This window comes from Eretmochelys imbricata, chromosome 6, assembly GCF_965152235.1.
Source record: "Eretmochelys imbricata isolate rEreImb1 chromosome 6, rEreImb1.hap1, whole genome shotgun sequence".
Lineage (NCBI taxonomy): Eukaryota > Metazoa > Chordata > Testudines > Cheloniidae > Eretmochelys > Eretmochelys imbricata.
Window position 1 is genome coordinate 66,169,567 of NC_135577.1, and position 15,214 is coordinate 66,184,780.

The window sequence follows — 15,214 nt, forward strand, 5'->3', positions numbered from 1 at the left end:
GCTGCTAGTGATCAGTGATTCTTTTGCACTGATAGGTATGGGTCCTGCAGCTGGAGACCAGGAGCAGCTCCTCCTTGGTCATCAGAAGAAGCTGCAATGAGAGACTACCATCTGGCGTCAGATACTGAATACCACGCTCAGTAAAAGAACTGTTCCTGGCTGCTGTGGCATTACTTTGGTCACAAACCTTTATTCCCAAAAGGAAATTATTGTGGCAACACAGACATTCTGGGAGATCTGGTGCCAAATCTTGTCCACTGGTCATGGACTTTAAATTGACCCATCCCAGCACTACTGAGAAGACAAAAGAGCTGCGTCCCATACAAGTTTCACATATGCCATTACCTCCTGTGGTGAAATCAAGGCATTTCACCTGCACTTACAATTAAAATACACCTTATAGTGCACATCAGCCTAACTCAGTGGTTCCCAAACGTTTGAAGTCAGCCCCTGCCTTACTCTTAATGTAATCTGCCCATGGCCCCCCTCCCCCCAGGCACTGGGGTTGAGAGCAGGGCCATGGTTGGGGGTGCAGGTGAGACCTGGGGACCATGGCCGGGGGTGAGGCCACACTAGAGGCCAAGGCCAGTGCTGGAGCGGAGCTTAGGGCAGAGCAGGGCTGGGTGGAGCTTCCTCCATACTCCCTGTTGTGACTGGCCCAGGTCCCACTGTGCCCCTGAATATTCCTCTGCACTCCTCTGTGGGGGGTTGTACCTCACAGTTTGGGGACCCCTGGCCTAACTCCAGCCTGACACCAAGACACAGATGAGTGCCTTCTACACTCATACTGCTGAGCATCAAGCAAGTGGTGCATTCACTGAGCTGTGTAAAAATGAAGGTAGACACACATCTGTAACATGCTGATGAATGGGATCCTTAAGGGTAGGTGTGGGAGAGTGACAGACAAAGAGACAGAGAATCAGCAAAGGAGAATTGTCAGGTCTCTGATCAATCTGGAGAGTGATAGCTAATCTCTTCTGAACACTTGCATGGACCTAGGTTCAGACCTCAGAGTAATTTCAGTTCATTGCTTTCCAGATCAGAATACGGGACAGGGTCCAGAGCCCCAGACACACATTGCATGTGTTAATGCTACAGCAGCAAATTGCTTTTACTGTAAGTTGCTAATAATCACCAGGAGATCATTACATTATACACAATACAAGCCTACCCACGCACCAAGGCTGGCTGTAAGCGTACACAAAGGAAATAGCTTCTTGTGCCCTGCTCATTTGGAGCACCACATCTCTTGCAAGTTCTGCACCCTATGTGCTCATCTCAGAAGGGCCGGAAGCATAGCCTGATTAAGGTACAGGACTGGGAAAGCGAAGATGTAGCCTCTGCTCCTGGCTCTGCTGCAGACTCACTGTATGATCGTAGACAAGGCAGTTAACATCCCTCTCCCTCTATTTCCCCATCTGTAAAATGGGGATCAAACTTCTCCGCATCATGATGTTCCAAGACCTATTCATGTTCACCGATTTATGGGAGCAGCTCAGGTTCTATGGTGGTGTGTGCCACACAAATTCCAATAAATGAACTAGACACTACTACAAGGGCCAAAGGGTGAGGTCTGTACGTAGTGAGGTTGTCCCGACATACCAACTGTGAAGACCTGCGAAAGGATTCTTCTCACTCCCAATAGGATGAGTGTGACAAGCTGTTTAAAGGTATAACAGGGGAATAGTTTTATTCTGGTTAGACGCTTACAAGGAAAAAGTTCCAATACTGAGCTCCATGTGAACAAGGTGGGAATCTAGGAGCTCACAGCACAGCCTGAAACCCTCACCATAATCTGCAAAAGGCTAATTACCTTTTAGCTCCCCCTAGTGGTATGTTGCATAACAGAATTACCTGCCCAAAGAATAAATCTTTGATGATGCCCATGCAGTTATGGCATTGATATCATAGGGCAAATTTGAGACTTCACTGCATATTTACAGGAAATAACCTTTCCAAGGGACTATGGCATGATTGCCATCTCCTAGTAGTCAAGGCAGAGCTTGCATCTGACTGCTCAGGGTGCCCATTTATTAACAGTGTGTTTAGTCTTGTACAAGACACAATCCTTGCCTGCAAGCGCTTACCCTCTAAACACCAGACAGATAAGACATGCTGCGAGACCCAGGGTCTTCATATGGTGTTTAAAAATCATTTTATTCTTTTTTATTGATTAGATTCTTCTTCTTTACTTTAAAATTGGCTGTTGCAGAAATGTCCCGAGGCATTTCCTTCTTAAACTATTTAGACAAAGAGTGAATTTAGTTGGACTTATTCAAAATCCACTGAAATTTAGATCCACTTGATGGTCTAAGATGTTTGATTTGTAAGACTCTTATGGAAAAGTCACATAGAAAATTATAGCCTTATAGGTATTTTGAAGTAGCCTTTAGAATGTAATAGATAATTATATCCCTGTTATAGAATTCCTTAGGATGCTGCAAAAAACTTATGGAAAGCATATATTTCTCTATAGAACGTAATAGTTGTTTCTTTTTTGAGGAATGTTAGACTGATTCAAGTCCTTCCTTACAGCAAACATCTTCCAATAGCCTATCAACCTTAGTATTTCCGTGAAAAAGGTCAGAACAGAAGAAAAACCATCTAAATACTATTTTGTTTTATCCCATCCTTCATCTGTCCATTGTTTATTTAGATACTAACCTCTTTGGGGCAAGGAATGTCTTCTTACTTTTACTGTAAAAGGGCCAAGAGCACATGTGACACAATAATCAATAATAAAAGGTGCAGTGGGTTAGTATACTAGCCTTTCACCTGTGTGGATCCGAGTTTAGAATATTTATATTTTACCTAGGAGTCAGAGTGGGGGATCCTTCAAGGTTAGTAATACTAGAGATTTATGCAGGTTAGAGAACCATCATACAGTTCAGTTTTGATATGCAGTCTGCTCAGTAGAAGCCCAGGATTGAAACAACATGACAGTGTCAAGATTGACAGCACTGACAGAATCATGGGGGAGCCAGGACTAGAATACCAGGGACACTATTGGTCAGGATCAAAGGCTATGCATTTGTAGAGGGCAGGGGAGCTGGCTCCAGACTAGAATAGTAGGGATTGGTGCAGATCAGGATTCAGGTGCTCTGCCAGAGAACAGTGACAAAATTAGACTAGCTGAGGATACTGCAAACTGAAGAACAATGCCATAGGTGTGCAGGGGCTTAGGACTGAAACAGTCTGTTTTGGGGGTTGACTGCAATTCAGGACAGAAGTGCACTGGCGGAGCTGTGTAGGGAACTGAGTGATGGAACTGTCCGATAGTGTTGCAGACGCAGTAGAATCTTGAAGGGGGGGAAAGGCGGCATATACATTTAGAGAGTAGTTTGCTCAATGAAACAGTCTTTTCTCATTCTAAAGTCAGTATCAAAAACACTTCAGAGGTGAGAGGAAGTGACAGCTACACTGTAAGAGAGGAGAGTTCAGAGACTATCGCTAAATACACTACACGGAGACTATCAGTTTTGCTATGTAATAGTAACAATAGTGCACCCATATCTCCTTCTAAACCTCAGTCTTCAGTTTTCCAAAACAATGGTAGAAAGGAAAGCATATAGTGTTGATGGGTTTGGGGGAAGCACTATTAAGAAGCTTCAGAAATTGATTCCCTATGTTGCTAGGACAGAGCAGGACAGCCCCTGTCACAGTCACCACAGGTAAGATTCCCACCTCCGTCAAGACAGGAGAAAGAGTTTATGTGGTAGCACCATCATACATTCATTGCAAATAAATGAACGTCTGACTCCCGCAGTCCACGCTGACAGATTTTATCATCTCTCAAGATACAGTCAATACAGAAACAAATTGCTGCTTCTTTAACTGCCAAGGGAGAGAAGCACCAGACTGTCCTTCATGTCAACTTACTAAATTAACATTTTAGACGCTTAAGCAAGATACAAAAAAGTGAAAATGTCATATGATCTGCATGACATTCCCTCCCACTAATAGAGGAAATTTAAAAGAAAGAAGGCTAATGGAGATGGAACATCTTCTTACATATCTGTTGAGAAGCAGACATGTAATTAGGATAAACATCCTATATACCAAGGTTACGATTCACATTTCAAACTATTCCCAGCGGTTTATTTAGTTACTTAAAAATGAAAATAACTTCAATAAGTACAAGATGTACAAGATTATTGGACTAAGTACTGTATCATGAAGCCATTTGAAAAGATGGGCCTCCCTCTGATTTCATGTATTTACTACTACTATTGGTCAGTGAGACCAATGGTATACTGTACCTACTTGGAATTTGGAGATGGGAGTTGTAAGGAAAGACAGACCTTGAGGTTTGACGCTGACAGCCCATTAACCCATTTTAAATCTCCACACAAGCAACATTGTGCTAAGGATACCAAGGTATCCTAATGTATTTCAAAAAGTCATTTCCTGTACTAAAAGTACAATACTTAGACCTACCAATAGAAGGTATTTCTGACAGGAGGAGCTAAATTTATCCATGACAGAACTCAAAGTTACAGCTGGAATGAACTAAGTCAAAAGTACACACATTACGAGTTTGAAGACAAGGATTTATTGTTTTTCATAAAAGATGTGTGATACCCAGGTAGGGGGTAACATGCTCTGATCAAAGATAAAAAGATCTGATGAAATAAGTTTGTAGAATAACAGAAACAAAGAACAATGAACGTGTCATTAAACACATCTGGTAAATCAAAATGTGTGTGTCTGCACACAGCTGTTTTAATAATAAATTACATTACTAGGACACCTTTCATCCTTAAGGAGCCAAAGTGGTCTATAAACTATATTATATATAGGAATCACTTCACCCGTCACTAGAATACAGCTGCTTGGAGTGGGATGTGACAAACAGCACACAAACACTAAAAAACAGTTTAGGACAGAAAATGAAGAATCCCATACCTAATGAAAACTGCAGGGGGAATCAGAACGCAATTTCCTGCACTGGAATTTTGCTGGGTGACTGGGGTTAAACCCCCTACTGATGTGAAAAGCGCTATGAGATTTCAGCTCAATGTCTCAGCCAAGGGAGCATATCATAGAATCATAGAATATCAGGGTTGAAAGGGACCTCAGGAGGTCATCTAGTCCAACCCCTGCTCAAAGCAGGACCAATCCCCAATTAAATCATCCCAGCCAGGGCTTTGTCTAGCCTGACCTTAAAAACGTCTAAGGAAGGAGATTCTACCACCTCCCTAGGAAACGCATTCCAGTGTTTCACCACCCTCCTAGTGAAAAAGTTTTTCCTAATATCCAACCTAAACCTCCCCCACTGCAACTTGAGACCATTACTCCTTGTCCTGTCCTCTTCTACCACTGAGAATAGTCTACAACCATCCTCTCTGGAACCACGTCTCAGGTAGTTGAAAGCAGCTATCAAATCCCCCCTCATTCTTCTCTTCTGCAGATTAAACAATCCCATTTCCCTCAGCCTCTCCTCATAAGTCATGTGTTCCAGACCCCTAATCATTTTTGTTGCCCTTCTCTGGACTCTCTCCAATTTATCCACATCCTTCTTGTAGCGTGGGGCCCAAAACTGGACACAGTACTCCAGATGAGGCCTCACCAATGTTGAATAGAGGGGAACGATCACGTCCCTCGATCTGCTGGCAATGCCCCTACTTATACATCCCAAAATGCCATTGGCCTTCTTTGTAGCAAGGGCACACTGCTGACTCATATCCAGCTTCTCGTCCACTGCCACCCCTAGCTCCTTTTCCACAGAACTGCTGCCTAGCCATTCGGTCCCTAGTCTGTAGCGGTGCATTGGGTTCTTCCGTCCTAAGTGCAGGACCCTACACTTATCCTTATTGAACCTCATCAGATTTCTTTTGGCCCAATCCTCCAATTTGTCTAGGTCCCTCTGTATCCTATCCCTGCCCTCCAGCGTATCTACCACTCCTCCTAGTTTAGTATCATCTGCAAATTTGCTGAGAGTGCAATCCACACCATCCTCCAGATCATTTATGAAGATATTGAACAAAACCGAATATTGAATATCTCCTCTGCATTTTTTCTTAACTGGTGGAGAGCAGCACTACAAACTGAATCACTACCTAGAGAGGTTTCTAAATAGTCTCCCATCCAAGTACTGACCCAGCCCAGTCCATTTTACTTTGTGAGAACTGACAGAATTACTGGACACAATCTATATCAACAGCTAACCATCCCATGGTGAGTGCTTCAATTAGGTGGTATTCCCATTGTACTACCCTGGCGCCCCATATTCACCACTGTCACATAATTGATGTGTTTTGGACAAGTATTCTAAAAGTCTTGATCTGCGAGACATTAATATCTCGTTGGATTGTATGTGCTATCGTCATACATGAAGTTATGAAGTTTGGCTGTGTATGTGTTACTGAAACATGTTGTGAGGTTGAAAGGCTGCCCACAAGCAGCCTTTCAGGTACAACAGTAAAAAGGCCAAACAATGTTAATGGCTTATTGAGGAAATGCACACAAACACAAGGATTACCCCAGGAATTGTGTACAAGAGAAACCTCTCAGAGATAGCACTACACAATGGGAACTGTTTGACCCAGGTCACAACAGCAAAAGCGCTTTCCAGCAAGTGGGAAGAAGATATACAAGGGGGACAATGACATCATGATGGTACCTCACTCTCCTCATAACTACACACCTGAAAGTACTAGAGGAAAAAGACTGAACTGGGGATTGGGGGTGGGAGGGGAAGAATACTGGTCCCAGGCCAAAGGGATTTTTAGCCTGTGTATGGAAACCTGGTGGACTGCTTGTATCATCAGCCAGCGTGAGAAATTGTTAATTCATATCCAATTTTTCTAATATCTTTGGCTTAGTTTGCAGTTTTGTTTATTTACTAAATCATCTCCTTTGATCTGTTTGCTATCACTTAAAAGTGATCTTTCTGTTGTTAATAAATTTATTTTAGATTTTATCTAAAACACTATGTATTGTTTGAAGTGCAAAGGGGATAAATCTCAGCTCATGAATAAGAGTTGATGCATGTCCACTTTCCTTTGTAGAAGTGGTGGACTGAGTAATACATTCATACTGGTTGGGTTTTGACCAGGGCAGGACGGTACAGCTCTGGGGTCTTAGGCTGGGGAGCTGGGGGTATTTTAGCTGTAGCCTCTCTATTGTGGGTTCATGAGTGGCTGGCCAGAGCATTCATGAATACAGCTGGGTATGGTCCCTGACTGTGGATGTTGGTGTGAGTGCTAGCTTGGAGGGCTTTGCAGCTTGTCACAACGTCCTGGAGCAAGAAGGAACCCAGATTGCTGAGACAGAGGGTTCAGCTGTACCTCAGTTCCAGGTGGCACCCATCACCTAATAATGTCTTCATAATCCTTAGTACTCTTTGAGGACATTGGCTTCAGTGGGGATGCAGAGTAGCTTGCAGGAGAAGCCCTGCAGGCTGATAGTCAGCAGCAGATGCTAAGACTGAAAGCTCATCTGCACCTGCAGGATCCAAAGACAGAAAGAGTAGTGTGCCGAGATCCTGCTCATGTCAAGAAAGGACAGCATCTCATTAGGCCTCTGTTTCCTGGGCCAGGTCCAGCTCAGGTCTGTTCGTCTGTTTTCCATTTCTCACAAGGCCCTCATATATTCTCCCAGCATGTATGCCAACACAGCTTTCAAGCAAAGCCTGTTCAGAGAGCCCTGAGCATCTCTGAAAAAACACAGCTCAGCAGCCACCAATGTGTTTTCAGCCACTATTTCCTTTTTTAAATTGCATTTTGTTGCCATAATGAATTACAGAAATAGACAAAATAATAGCTAAACAGGAGAGATTTACATCAGGAGCTCTGTTGAGAACAGCTAAAAAATTGTACGCCAGATCCTGAACTTGTTATTTACTGAAATGGTAGCAAGATGGGACCCTTCAGAAATCTGTGTGTGTGTGTGTAAGTATGTACACACACAATTTTATTTTACCAATTAACATAGCAACAAGTTCAGTCTTAGTAAAAATTAGACATCGTAAACCAACAAAAACATTTACTCATGTCTGTATGTGATTTGCTAGCAACTTTAGAAGTATGAAAGCAATAATTATGGCATTAAAGAGGAAGGTAGCCTTTCATCGTGAGTAACTCCAAATTTCAAATGACATTTAAATGTTGACTCAAAGGATAGTATTGAACTGTCACAGAAATTAAGAAATGTTCACATAAATAATAAATGAGAACAAGAGCAAAGTAAATAAGAATCAAATGAAACTAGCACAGCAGAAGATTGTTGAGAAAGCCCTTCACAAATCATCATAATCATCAGTTTTTGCCGACTAGCAAAAAAAAACCATGGTAGGACAACCAGACCCCTAAACAATTATATTCACCTTGTTTATCACTCAGGAGTGGTAGCAGGTGCCCAAAATAACTGATGGGGCTGCTCCCCACATTGCCTCCTTTCCCTCTTTGTGACACCGCCTTCCCCATCACCCTCTCTCAGCAGCCTGACCAAATGGCAGGAGGAAAGAATTTATCCCTTTGTGGCCACTTGGCTGTTCTCTCCCCCTCTGGCCTTTACTCTCTCCCTCACCCACCAGGCTATCCCTACTCTCTGCACATCCTCATTCTCTCACTAGAATTTCACCCCCCAACTCCCAGTCATTCCATTCTATCCTACTCTCACGTGCACTTGCTTCCATACTCACCAGTGTTCATCCCACATTCAGCCTTGCCAACCCAAACCTTCCTCCTCCCTGTTCAGAACCTCTTGGTTCCCTCCAACCCAACCTCCCCAGCAAGCAACCCTTCCCCAGCTCAGAATCCCCCTTCCCACAGTTCTGCAGCCTATCCCCCTTCCATCCTATATACCCAGCCTGGTTCAGAAATCCTCCCACTCTCATTCCTACCCCCTCCAGGCACATATTCAGAAACATTCCTCCTCCCCTCCCCAACAGCTGAGAAGTTTCCCTTACCTGTTGGTTGGTTGCACCTTGAAAAATAGCGATAGGGCAAGCGGGGAGGGGGACCGGGGGGGAGGGATACATGGATGCAGGGAGTCCCATACCTTGTTTCTGGGCGGCTAATATAAGTTACAAGCACATGAATGGCTATGCTTTGTTCTGTGCCTGCTCCTTTTGTTCTATAAGGGTGCCTGGTGGGGCTGGGGTCCCCTGGGTGGCAGGTAGGTGTGTTTCAGCCACTATAACCACCAGGGGATGTAGAAGCTCCAGACCCATCAGGAGCAACCCAGTGGTAGCAAGTGGTACTGCACAATGGAGAACACTAAAGACTATACACATAGTGGTCCTGATTTTCCATTTTCTTGCACCTTTGTGTAGTCATGTACACTTGTGCAAAGCTGGTGTAAAATGCTGCCAACTCAGGATGGTAGTATTTTATTCCCATGTAGCACGAGCATGAATGTTACCAACACCACATAGGATTGATTGCCATTTGACCTGTCCATTCCATATTTGGGTTCAGAATATCTGATAACACAATAGTTAATTGATGCGAAAGTTATTAAACTTGCTATGTCATCATAAGATATGGAAAATTGGCCACATTCTTGACTTCAATGGGAGTACTCACATCAGTAGAGAAAGCAGGTTAGGCCCCACATCTCTGCCTTAAACTGTCTCACAAACAGTTCTCTGTCAGCAGTAATCCTTCATCGAAAGTATGGAGGGATTCCAGTGAAATTTATGTAATAATTTGGTACCTGGCTCATCTAGTGCTCATGTGTGGGACTTATTAACTTCATTGGGAGCGCCACACATGGAGGGCTTGCAGAATCAGGTCCTTAAAACTGAAACCCGTTTTAATCTTGCTTTTTTGGTAGCTTGCTATTCCTTAGGCCCCGATCCTGCAAATACTATGGGCATGTCTACATTACAGCTGCTTCAATGGAACAGCTACAGCGCTGCAGTTGTGCTGCTGTGGGTGCCTTAAGGTAGATGCTTCCTACATCATCCGAAGGGGTTTTTCCACCAATGTAGTTAGTCCATCTCTCCAAGAGACAGTAACTAGGTCAATGGAAGTAGCCTTCCTTCCTTCAACCTAGTCGTGTCTACTCCAGCACTCAGGGAGCAAAATTTTTCACAGTCCTCAGCAACATAACTGGGTCAATCTAATCTTTAAGTGTAGACCAGACCTTGCACATGTCCCCAACTTTACACACACAGAGTAATCCCACTGAAGTCAGTGGAAATACAGTGTAACAAATGAAACAAGGTTTTGCTGTATTAGGGCCTTCATTTGTTCTGTGTCTACATTCTTATAAGGGCATTTAGCATCACGTACCTGAGCGGTTCCTATGAGTTCCCACAGGGTTTGTGCCTATTTTGTTTTAAAACTGGACAGAAACTATTATTTAGCTCAGTATATCTATGAAGGAAAAAGTGATTCTTTTTTTCTGATTTACCAGTAACATAGCACAGTGACTGTATAGAAGAGGTGGATCCGTTATATGTCATACTTTCAAAATTATACATTAGAATAATATTTTCCAAGACATTTAAAGTAACATTTTAAAGCTGATTTGAAAGATCTTGAGCAACCCTTCATGGTACACATCACCAGTGACTCGTGTCTGCACACATTCAGACTTTCCAAATGACAAAACCCAATTCCATCTCCATTTTCTGGTATCTCCAAGAAAGGGAAGTTACAGGAATTCTTTGGATTAATTTTACACCTTGGACCCTGTGGAGAGAGAGATTAAGTGGTTAAGCAAACAACAATGTAGTTTACCTTTTTGTCCTGTTTGTGTCGTGAGTCCACAGAAATGCTGCATCTTCTGCCCTTGCCACTTTACTTTCCTGCCTACTTCCTCCCTATCTGTCTCTTCATTCTGTGGCTTCCCCACGAGGGGCACTTCAGCAGATTCTAAGTTTCTGCTTCCTGCTCTACTGCCTTTAAAAGGATGAAGTGGAAGGCAGCGAGAGGAAGATCATTCCAGACTGAAGACAGCAGCAAGGAACAATCCACTCACTCAGGCCTCTCAGAGATGAAGTCTTTGATTAGTTTGATCATGCAGGCTGTGCTAAAGGGAAGCACCCAGCTTCTTAAATCGCACCACTCCTGGTGTTAGGAGGAGAAGCTGTCAGTGTCTGGCTGGGGGAACAGGACTGCCAGTGACAAAAGAGGCTGCAGCTCTTGAGGAGAGGGGGATGCCTACAGGAGGTGGTAATTGCCACGGGAACCTCTGTGAAGGGTCTACTCACTGCAGGTGGTGCCTCCTTGTGGTTGCTCTGGGGATCAGCTCTCACCCAATATGGCACCCCTTCCCATCAGTTACTCAGCCTGTCACTGCTCTCTTTCTCTCTTCACAACTTGGGGTGCTCCCTCTTCAGGACTCAGCCCTCCAGCCAGGGCACTATATAGTCCTCCTCTTCCAGGGTAACAAAGTCCCTCCAGACAAGCTGTCAATTGGCGTCTCCAACAATCTTGTCCCACTTCTCAGTGGCTGGTAGGGGAACCCAGGCCCACCATCTACAGAGGGTATCAGCCCAAGAACCCTATAAAGTGCAGCCAAGGTCTGCTCAGTCCTACTCCTTGCAGCTGTTTTCCTGGGCTTCTTCCTATTCAGCTCTCTCTTTCCCCACAATTCCTCTGGGGTGGACCCTTCTTCCAGGGCTAGGATCCCAGGGCTTATTCTCCCTCTTCAGTTGTCTCCTCTCCTCCCCACTGCCAGAGACTGCAGACTCACCCTGCAACCTCCTTCTGCTCTCAACTTCCTGGCTTTATACTAACCAGCCTGCTCCTGCCTAGCTGGGCTTCATGTTCAGTTAAGTCTAGCTCTCCCTCCAGATGCAGCCAGATACCATAATTGGCCTCTCAGGCCCACAACCCTTCAGAGCCTGTTTGTGGTGCATACCCTATCACCATTCCTAAAACCCTTGATCGTAGGACTCTGCTCCCATAAATTGCTGTATAATTTCCAGTTTGATGCATAATTCAGTATTGCTCTGCTGCCTAAATCAGGAGGCCTATCTGCATAACTTGTGTCTTGCATGTCACATGGTACATAGCTTTATTTCTCTCCAACCATCTGCATTATACTGATATCATATCGACATTCAGCTCTGTTATATTTGGGGCCATTGCACAGCGGGATCATATTCCACAGCAACAATACCCCAAAACTGCAGCAGCAATTCATAAATTCCAAAGCTACATGAACTTATTCTGTTACTATGAGATTCTCTTTGTTCCCACCTCCCAAGCCCCACCCAAAACATGTACTTACTGGAGCTCATACTTGGAAATACTCACAGATTTAAAATTAATCTGTGATTATTTTTTGAAGGTGGGTTTTTTGTTATGCTTTTCAGACAGCTCAGCTCCACTCCCCTAGTCTCTGCATCCATAGTGCTGTCCAGGCAGCCTAGCTCAGAATTTCCTTCCTCTTATTTGCGCTAGGCAAAGAGAGAGCCTGTAACTGGCATTAATGGTGTCATTCCTCAGATGAATATGCCTCAGCTTCTGTGTTGTTCTCTAGGCTGCCTAGTTTATACTTCTGACTCCCTCAATCCCCACTCCCTGGCTGCAAGCTGGACTGCCGCTCTGGTTCCCTGACCCTGATCCCTGCTGCCCAGCTCTATCGAACACTGCTGGAAGCATGCTCTGTTATCCTATCCAAATAACTGCACGCTGTGAGAAAAGCTAGAGACTGAGCATGACTGAGGCAGCTCAGGTCCCAGGAGGTCAGGGAGCCAGAAAACAAAATGCTGCATCAAAATGGTGAATTCTTTGATGATAGAAATGCTAAATTCTGTGGCATTCTGGAAAAATGCCACAGAATTTAGCATGCTCACTAACTCACAGCCACTGTCTCACAAGATCCACAGCTGTGCAAATTGAGATGAATGTGATATTCGTAGCAGTTAGAGCTATGAGCACAGGTTAGCTGCCGTCTCAGATGCAACACTATCAATTTACACTTTGTTTGCATATTCAAGGTTATTCTGGCAACCATAAGGGATAGAAACTTGGTTTTAAAATGAGAGCTGAGATTCTGGAGCATAATTTTTGTGGCAAGGGGTGAATTCCACAGCAAATACATGGGGCTCTGGGTATACTTAATAGTGGTAGTTTAGTCTTTTTCTCTCTTGTATTTATGTTAGAGTGCCATCTTTGATCCCACCACCTTTCACTGCACTTGGATATTTTGTTGAAGGATTTGTTCTTTGTTAATTAAGGAGGATTTAAATGCACTAATCATATGTGATATAGTAAAGCTCCAGATTAAGCCGTTTTAAGAGGTAGTCTGTATGCCAGAATCTCATAGAAAGTCTCCATGGAATATGTAGAAACCTGTGAGTCAAAAATATAACCAACTACCCATTCTTCTCTCTGTAAGCTGGTTACAGCTTCAACCCACCAGCCAACTGAACTGTAGTTTCCTTTGAGACTGCAATACTTTCTGCTCTGGCAGATTAAGGGGGTCCACACCAGAGAGGGAACAAACTGATTGTAATAAAACAACAACCCAAACCTGCCCAAAACAAACCCAAAATTCTTACAGGTTTGGAAAAATTAAGGTAACTTTTTGTCCCCAAACCAAAACCTGCGATGCAAACAACCCTGAGAAATTTGTGGCAATTCAGATCAGGATTCTAACTTTCCAGCTCAGGATTATCTCTAATTTTCAGACACTGTCACAGTTCTGGGTCCCAGCCAGGACCAAAAGTGTCTATGTTCAATGACAAAGGCTATTCCACCCAGTGTTTCCCTCCCAGATGGAAATCTGAAGTATCAGCATATCACACACAAGAGGGCCCATTCTCAATTTCCAGCCCAGGCCAATTTATCAGGAAGTCAAGATGGGGTTCAGATAAATTTCCAAACTTCTGAATGCTTAACTGAACCATTTGCAGTTTTATCTATCACTAGCTACAATCTTACCTCTGTCTCACATTTTCCCTACTGCCATAGCTAAGCCTATCACCAGATAATCACACTTTCAGTTGCCTCAGTGTGGCAGTGAGCCCTGCTTAAACTACAGTAACATTTGTTCAGCTGCACATTCACTCCAGCGCTTTCACTAAAGTCTGCAAACTCCCTAAAACGACTATGTCAATTTACTAGCCAGCAGCAAGAACTTCCAAGCAAACCTATCATTATGCAACCAATTAGATTTCTGCTAAGCACAGTGGGTGCTTTACTGATATTGCCTTTCTCCACTTCCCTTATATTTAAGAAGAGCTAAGCAAGTAAACATTTACTTAAAAAGGCAGGAGATTAATGTTATTTTATTAGCTGAAGCTGGATCAGATGGAGAAGTCTGGGCTCTTTCTCCTTAATCTGCCTAGAAAGCTGCTAGGAGTTTCCTCAAAGAAATATATTCTTCTGGTAAAAAAAAAAAAAAAAGATAATTAAATGAGCTGTTCTAGCATGTGCCATCTGCTGGCTGCTCCAATGCTTTAGTAAATCAAAGCTTCCAAGGGAACTAGGTAAACATAGTACATGTTCACCTCTACACCTGATCTTGTATAAAGCACAGAGACCGCATAAGAAGCTGTACTCCAGAATGTGTCCACCTTCCTTTTATAGGCAGAAAAATAATTATATTACTCAGCCACAAAGTAACTCCCTAGGTTCCTCTTTCTGTGTATAATTCAGCCTTAGTGCCCCCACTCATGCTGCCTCTTAATCTGAGATGCATACTCAGTAACAGATCATCCCCTCAAGGACCCTTCGTCTACTAGAGCTGATCAGAAAATGGACGCCAACACCAAGGAATTTTGAGTTTTTGCTGCTGCTATGCCATATACTCCCATTCTTCTCTATAGGCTGTGTTCCCTAGTCTGAATGCTTCTGCTATGCTGCACCATGGCCTGGCCTCTTGGTGAGGGGAAGCGGTGCTTCCTGGCAGTCGAATTGCCATTGTGCATCATGGGAGATTATGGAGCAGGCTGCCCAGATAGACTCTGAGGGGAATGGGAGCATAAGATACCCGAGCTACAACTCCCATGAGGCACCCCGTAGCAGCATTTCAAAATGGAAATATTTTGGGGTTTGGGCATTCACATTTTTGATGGAAAACATCAAAAGTTTCCACAGGATGGCTTTTTGTGAACATTTTCATTTATCTGAACTGAATCAGAATTTTGTTTTAATTTTAGACAAAATTCAATTTTCCATCTAAAAACTGTTGCAACAGAAAACTTTCAACTAGCCTTACTCCATTCATTCCTGGGCTATATAACATCCCCTCTATTCCTCATGCATTACTCAACCACCCAGCATTTCTTTTTACTTTTGGTGGAGAG